The following is an 8,242-nucleotide window of genomic DNA, read 5'->3' on the forward strand; positions in this document are numbered from 1 at the left end:
ACAAACTTTGAATCTGATATCAGAATTGCAAAATTCAAAATGGCGGCCCAAATATGGCCGACATGTGCATTAGATTTTCATGAAACTTCGTACTTTATGGTTATTTTGTCTGCAAATTACGAATCTAGTATCATAATGGCAAAATTCAAAATGGCGGATCCAATATGGCCGACATATGCATTAGATTTTCATGAAACTTGGTACTTTATGGTTATTTTGTCTGCAAATTACGAATCTAGTATCATAATGGCAAAATTCAAAATGGCGGATCCAATATGGTCGCCGTGCATATTAAAAATATTAAATTATTATGAATTTTTTATGACATAGGTTTTCTAGGTTTATAGGGCAACATAGTTGAAATACATTGACAGAAATAACAATAACAAATTAATGTTAAATTAAAATTAAGGATAATCTGCGACGCCGCGACGTCGCGATTAGGCATCGGTGGTCGCGTAAGGCAAGTGCACCGATTCCACGCGACGCGTTCGAAGTCGTGATCCGTGCATTCCTCCGCCATTTCTCACTGGACTGTACGCTTGCACGAGGAGGAGTACGAGGAGCGGAGGGACGGGGGGGAGGGAGGGCGACGGTAACCTTGGTTAGAGCATAGACGAGAATAGGGGTAACATAAGGCGTGGGGATAGGTGAGACCAACGTGTTGCCGAGCCGAAAAGGATGGAACGCATTTATGCAACACTCTCGTTTCCTTTTTTTTTTTTTTCTTTTTCTGTACGGGTGAACAGTAACCCCGAAGCGGGATCTGAACGAGTTCGCGTCGAAAAGCTTGCTGAAATTATTTCTCGGTCCCGGAATTTCTTAAACGTCGATCTTTATTCCAACTTTCTTCAAAAACGAATGTTCTGCGTTCGCGATGTAGTCTTTAAGAAGAATCTACGGTTAAACGAAAAGATAATCGATTCTCTTTTTTATCGCATAATTAAATGCTGTAGGTTCCTGAAAAGCGTGGTCTTAAAAGCATATATCGCGTAATTTTACGCTTCTGAAACTTTTTCTACGAATTCTCGTAATCCACCGCGAAGGAAAATAACTGAAAACTACAACCGAACGAGATAAATATTTATTTGCTCTCGATATTTGCTCGGCTAGATATCAGCGATACCCACGTTCGGCTTCTTTTCCAATTGAGGAACAGTCCGTTATCGTTTCGATTCTCTTGGAAGGTAAAGAGTAACTTCCAACCTCGAACCCTATAAAAAGCTTTTGCTAATAAGGGGTAGAACGAACTAGAATACAGCTTATATAAGAATTACTCCTGAGATGGTCATTTGAAGGTCAACATATTATACATGCTTTAATTTATCATTTTAACAGCTATAATACTACCAAACCCAACCTAATTTGAAATTCTCCGCATCTATACCAACCTAATCTAGAATTCTCAGCATCTAACCTAACCTAATCCTGACGTTACATCGTTACTCTTATTAAGAGTTCTCTGTCTGACACTGTAAGCGTATTTTGACACAGGACACAAAGTATGCGTCTGTATTATAACGAGTCTCCTACTTTCAAAGGAAGGGCGAGAGGGGGTCCAAGAAATCTTCTCGTGCCCTTACATGGGAGTGGGGAGGCTCAAAAATGGCGAGGCAAGCCTGGTTCCTTCCTGCTGAACTTGTCAAAATAAATAACGGGGTATGCATTGGATCCGCCATTTTGAATTTTGCAATTCTGATACTAGATTCGTAATTTACAGCCCAAATAACCACAAAGTACCAAGTTTCATGAAAATCTAACGTACATGTCGGCCATATTTGAGCCGCCATTTTGAATTTTGCAATTCTGAGATCAGATTCAAAGTTTGTGGCTCAAATAAGCCATAAATACCAAGTTTCATGAAAATCTAATAACTTTTTAATATACACGTCAGCCATATTGGATCCGCCATTTTGAATTTCGCAATTCTGATACCAGATACGTAATTTGCGGACCAAATAACAATAAAATACCAAGTTTCATGAAAATATAATGTACATGTCGGCCATATTTGAGCCGCCATTTTGAATTTTGCAATTCTGATGTGGGATTCAAAGTTTGTGCCTCAAATAAGCCATAAATACCAAGTTTCATGAAAATCTAATAACTTTTCAATTATATATGGCGGCCATATTGGATCCGTCATTTGGAATTTTGGAATTCCGATACAAGATTGATAGTTTGCGACTTGAATTTTGGAATTCCGATATAAAATTGAAAGTTTTCGGATTGGAATTTTGGTATTTCGATATAAGATTGAAAGTTTGTGGCTCAAATAAGTCATAAATACCAAGTTTCATGAAAATCTAATAGCTTTGTAATATACACGTCAGCCATATTAGATCCGCCATTTTGAATTTTGCAATTCTGATACCAGATTCGTAATTTGCGGCCCAAATAACAATAAAATACTAAGTTTCATAAAAATCTAATAACTTTGTAATATACACTTCAGCCATATTGAATTTTGCAATTCTAATACCAGATTCGTAATTTGCGGCCCAAATAACAATAAAATACCAAGTTTCATGAAAATCTAATGCATATGTCGGCCATAATTGCGGCGCCATTTTTAATTTTGCAATTCTGATATCAGACTCAAAATTTGCGACTCCAATAAGTTATAAATACCAGGTTTCATGAAAATTTAATAACTTTACAATTATATATGTCGGCCATATTGGATCCGTCATTTGTAATTTTAGAATTCCGATATAAGATTGAAAGTTTGCGACTTGGAATTTTGGAATTCCGATATAAGATTGAAAGTTTTCCGCTTGGAATTTTGGAATTCCGATATAAGATTGAAAGTTTTCCGCTTGGAATTTTGGAATTCCGATATAAGATTGAAAGTTTGCGGCTTGGAATTTTGGAATTCCGATATAAGATTAAAAGTTTGCGGCACGAATAATTCATGAATACCAAGTTTCATGAAAACGTAACAACTTCTTAATATACACGTCGGCCATATTGGATCCGCCACTTAGAATCTTGCAATTCTGCTACCATATTCGTAATTTGCCTACTAAAATAACCCTAAAACTCCAACTTTCCCGAAGATCCGAAACCTCCTTCGAATTTCGTCCAGGTTTTCGTCCATCCGTACCGCTGGTGCGTCGGTCCGCGTCGCCGCCGAAACATTCTGCGCGTCGACGGCTCGTTCGCGATAGGGGCAGTGGCTCTCCGGTGGCGCCACCGTCGAGGCCGGCGGCGAACGCCGGAATCACTCAGCCGCGTACAAGTCGCGTCAGGCGCCGCAGTCGCGCGCTTGCACTCTCAGCGGTGAGTGGAGTTTGTAAATCGTGTGTAAATATCTCCGTGGAAAACGTCTCCTTTCGCTCCTGTTTCGATCAAAACGGGAGCCTCTTCCCGTCGCCGACATACGCGTCCGTTATCTCAGCGGATTCATCGATCGCTTCGAACAACAGACAGTGCTCCGTCGTTAAAACCAAACGAAAATAATAAAAAGGAAATAAAAATAAAGTAAGCACGGACGGGTGCCGCGAAACCTCGGACCGTCGTTCCCCTTTCACCGACACGGCGCGTCCGTATCGTCGACGGAGTGAGACCGTGCGAGAGTGACAGGGATAGAGACAAGTGGTTCAGCGGGATACGTGGGGCGGGCGGGGGGGGTGGTGGTGGTGGTGGTGGTGTGCGGGGTGGTGCGACGAGAGGGAATCGACGAAAACGACGCAAACGACGCGGACGACGTCGGCTCGCCGTGGTTTCGCGAGGCGAGCCCGGCCCAACCGGTGATATTGTGTTTCACCATTGCGATTGTGCGCCGTGGAAATCCACATAGATTCGATTATTATTGGGGAGCAGTGACGTGTGATACACGTGTTTGTAACCTTGTGCAAAGTGTTTTTAACCGGAGCGTACCAAGGGACCGTGTCAGTGGCGGACCATCCCGGGATTTCACGGTGTTCGACTCGTCGTTATGTGAGTACACCTTTTTTTTCTCTTTACTCTACGAATTCGTCGTGGCGAAGGATCGTTTTCAGCTTCGTTCCGGTTATGTAATTCGTGTTCGCGAGGTGCCAAGTAAACAGTTCCAGGTGTGTCGATTTCCAGAAGTCGACCGACATTTCTTAGCGAGATTTGCGAATCTAGGATTTTCGTGCTTTCGCGCGAGATTCGAACCTTGCTTTCATATTTTTCTGGGGGGGAAATTGTTTGCTGGGAAAATTCCCTATGTGGTCCAGTGATTTATTAGCAGAATGCTTGCACAAACTCCAGTCATTCTACCTTAAAATATAACATAATTCAATGTATACATACAATACATATATATATGTATATAATTATATATGTATATATATATTGAATTATGTTATATTTTAAGGTAGAATGACTATATATATATATATGAATATAGTCATGATATATATATATATATATGAATATAGTCATGATATATATATATATATATATATATATATATATATGAATATATTATATATGAATATATGAGTATAGTCATTATATATATATTTATGAATATATGAGTATAGTCATTATATATTTATTTATGAATATATTATATATGAATATATGAGTATAGTCATTATATATATATTTATGAATATATTATATATGAATATATTATATTCATATATTTATGTATAGTCAAGAATATATATATGTATATTGAATTATGTTATATTTTAAGGTAGAATGACTATATATATATATTCATTCTACTTTATACCAATATATATATATATATATATTTTGTATTCAACAAACAAAGTGCTGTGCGTTTCTCCCGAACTAACCATAAAATTGTCAGTGACTTGGGAGAATTTATTCGAGTGAATAATTGCACGAGCTCGAATTATTCGTACGGTAAAATGACGAATAAAACCGAGACACGGTGATCCGTCATTGTTTAGAGGTTAAAAGATCCATCCCGACTCGCCTTTTGTTTTTCTCCGACGCGGTAATTGTAACCGTAACCGTTCGTTCGTTCCACGAATAATCTAACGAATAATACGTGTAACGAACGTCGGTGCATCTTTCGTGCGCGGTTGAGAAATTTTTATCCGGATAAGAATGTTCGCACTATCTGTTGCGTGCACGGGCCGATCGGTTTATGGGACACAGTTTTGTTTACATCTGTGCGGCGGGGCAAAGTGTGAGGTAGGTTCGTGAACGAATGTGCGCGCCGAGGTCCGATCGAGGTCGGGACGAGCTCGACCATTGGAGCATCGGTTACCATTTTCTGACGAAATTGCCTCCGTGAATAACGCAATTTGAAAATCAACAAATTTCATATTTATCGAACCGTTTCCTTCGACTCTCTTTCCTGCTTGAGAATTTCTTTATTTTCATATTGTTTATAATTATCGTTGTTGCAAAATTCCTATTTTTTTTTTCTTGGTTCATTAATTAATTCCTATCTCGATTAATTCGATATTGGTACAACTTTCCAGCATTCCTGATAATCTCGTTTGCAACTATACAGGATGTCCCAAAAATGTTGGATGTCCTTGAATGGGGTGTTTCGGGGGAGGGGGGGGGGGGGTGATTTGAAACAATTTTTTGGTTAAACTCGACTTCTACATTTTTCTGATCTAGTCGTCGAAATCTACTGAATGGTATACAAAAAAAAAAGTCAATAATTACAAAGACAGTATAATTTCGTTGCAACGCGGCTCGGAGGCCTTTGTGAATTTTTTCTGGTCGAAAGTGCATTGCAATCCTTCGGTCGTATTATTAATTAGTTAGTTTTCTAGTCATACTTTTCATTTTTTATTTGTGTAGCTATATTCCTCATTATTTATCTTTTGAATTGTATTTTAAATGAATTATTTTTATATCCATATTTTTCATTACTTATTTTCTTGCCAAATTTTTAACCATTTATTTTTATATTTTCATTTTTCATTATTTATTTTCTTGCCAAATTTTTAACCATTTATTTTTATATTTTCATCTTTCATTATTTAGTTTTTGAACCATCTTCTTAATTATGTGTTTGTAAAGCCATATTCTTCATTATTTATTTTTATAGCCATATTTTTCATTATTTATTTTCATGCCAAATTTTTAACCATTTATTTTTATATTTTCATTTTTCATTATTTAGTTTTTGAACCATCTTCTTAATTATCTGTTTGTAAAGCCATATTCTTCATTATTTATTTTTATAGCCATATTTTTCATCAGTTATCTTTTGAATTATATTTTTAACGAATTATTTTTATATCCATATTTTTCATTATTTATTTTCTTGCCAAATTTTTAACCATTTATTTTTATATTTTCATTTTTCATTATTTAGTTTTTGAACCATCTTCTTAATTATCTATTTGTAAAGCCATATTCTTCATTATTTATTTTTATAGCCATATTTTTCATCAGTTATCTTTTGAATTATATTTTTAACGAATTATTTTTATATCCATATTTTTCATTATTTATTTTCTTGCCAAATCTTTAACCATTTATTTTTATATTTTCATTTTACATTATTTAATTTTTGAACAACATTTTTAATTATCTATTTGTAAAGCCATACTTTTCATTTTTTATTTTTATAGCCATATTTTTCATCATTCATCTTTTGAATTATATTTCTAACGAATTATTTCCATAGCCATTATCTTAGATTGCATATTTTTCTAATCATATTTTTGATTAATCATCTTCCTAGCCATATTTTGTATTTGTTTTATTTTTACAAACATTTTTAATTATTCTTAGCCATGTAAATTACCAAAAATCTAATAAACATGAACTGTACTCGCAAAGTCCACCGAATGTGATTGAAAATTTCTTTCTTTTTAATATTCTAGCTATTTTTTTTTTACAATTCCATCAGAGACACGAACACACCGTTGTAACTAATTCATGAGAAACGCATTTCGCAAAAATACTATCTTCATGAATATGCAATCGCAAGTTATAATACCTAATAGAGAAATGAGAAAACGCGTAAATACAAATTCTGCTTATCAGCGTCTATTATTCACGCGATTATTCAGCAATAATATTTTTGCAACGATTAACGTTAATCTTTATTTTTACAAGAATATTATCGAATATACATATGTATATATGTATGTATATGTATGTATATACATGTATAGAAGTGCTTGGTGATGATCACATGTCTTTCAGACAGAAACCTTCCCGTTTCTCGTGCAATATTCCACCGTTACGCAATTTCCTTTTCAATTAATAAAATACAATCTTTAAATATCATCAGTGAAAATGAAAAATCAGAAAACGAAAGTTTTGGCAAAATTCTTGTCTCCCAATAAATTCCGAATAACTAAAACCGAACAATCTTTCGTGATTCTCTTAATAACCAATTAAAAATTACAATAAAAAATTACAATAAAAAATTACAGAGCAACGTCCTATCGAAAAAGTGAATACATAATTGTCGACTTGCATAATTGATTACATAATATTAATCTAAATTATTAAATTTATATCGATAAGCTCGTTATGTAAACGTTCGTATTCGTCGTTCCAAACGGATGTTATTCGCATAAAAAAACTGACAGTATGTCACGAAACATGAACTCGAGTCACCCAGGCGCTGCTTCTTTTTTCGCCGTGGTCAGTGCCTTCGTGTTTACATTGGGATTAAAGCGTACAAACGAGACGAGATTCGAGGCCGAGCCACGGATTTTCTCCTTCTCCTTTTCTTTTTTTTTCTTTTATCCGATTCGTAACCGATCTCTGACTCCCTCGAAATCGAGGGAGACAACCGGCAGAAAAACAACAGTAGCTCTTCAGAGGGGACTACGTGACGACTCGTCGCCTTGGATGTGTCCCTCACGAGTCCGTTCTTATTACAAATTCAAATTTAACGACTGGCCGCCGCCGCCGCTTGGAAATTCAAATCCGTAGATATCGCCGCTGATTGAAATCCGACCAAGATCGGGATTGGAAACGGTAGTTTTACGTCTGCACGCATGAATTTCTGTTGAACCGAGCTCGACTTCTTTTTTAAGGAGTGTAGTGCCTAGAAAGTTGCTTGAATAGATTCTAGAGGGCCCTGGATAGATCATAGAGGGCGCTGTTGGTTTCAGAGGCCGCTTAATAGACTCCAGAGGGCGCTTGATGGATTCAAAATGGCGCTTAATGGATTCAAGATGGCGCTTAATGGATTCAAGATGGCGCTAATGGTCTCAGAAACAGTAGAGGGCGTTGGGACTCCTCTTTATTAAAACTCTAGAGCTTAGTTTCCCAATGTGGGGCATTAAATAGACCCTAGAGGGCCCTG

At 36.4% G+C, this 8,242-nt stretch overlaps 1 protein-coding gene across 2 annotated transcripts in view; it reads left to right on the forward strand.

Annotated features, from left to right (window-relative positions):
- Positions 1–3,260: 3,260 nt before the first annotated feature.
- LOC128896883 (ecdysone receptor) overlaps positions 3,261–8,242 on the forward strand; it is a 131,071-nt gene continuing 126,089 nt past the window's right edge. For both annotated transcript variants that reach the window (XM_054160440.1, XM_054160441.1), the window contains exon 1: positions 3,261–3,942. The gene's annotated coding sequence lies outside the window, so the exon portion shown is untranslated. The remainder of the gene's footprint in view (positions 3,943–8,242) is intronic.

Source organism: Hylaeus anthracinus, unplaced genomic scaffold (assembly GCF_026225885.1).
Source record: "Hylaeus anthracinus isolate JK02 unplaced genomic scaffold, UHH_iyHylAnth1.0_haploid 11978, whole genome shotgun sequence".
Classification (NCBI taxonomy): Eukaryota; Metazoa; Arthropoda; class Insecta; order Hymenoptera; family Colletidae; genus Hylaeus; species Hylaeus anthracinus.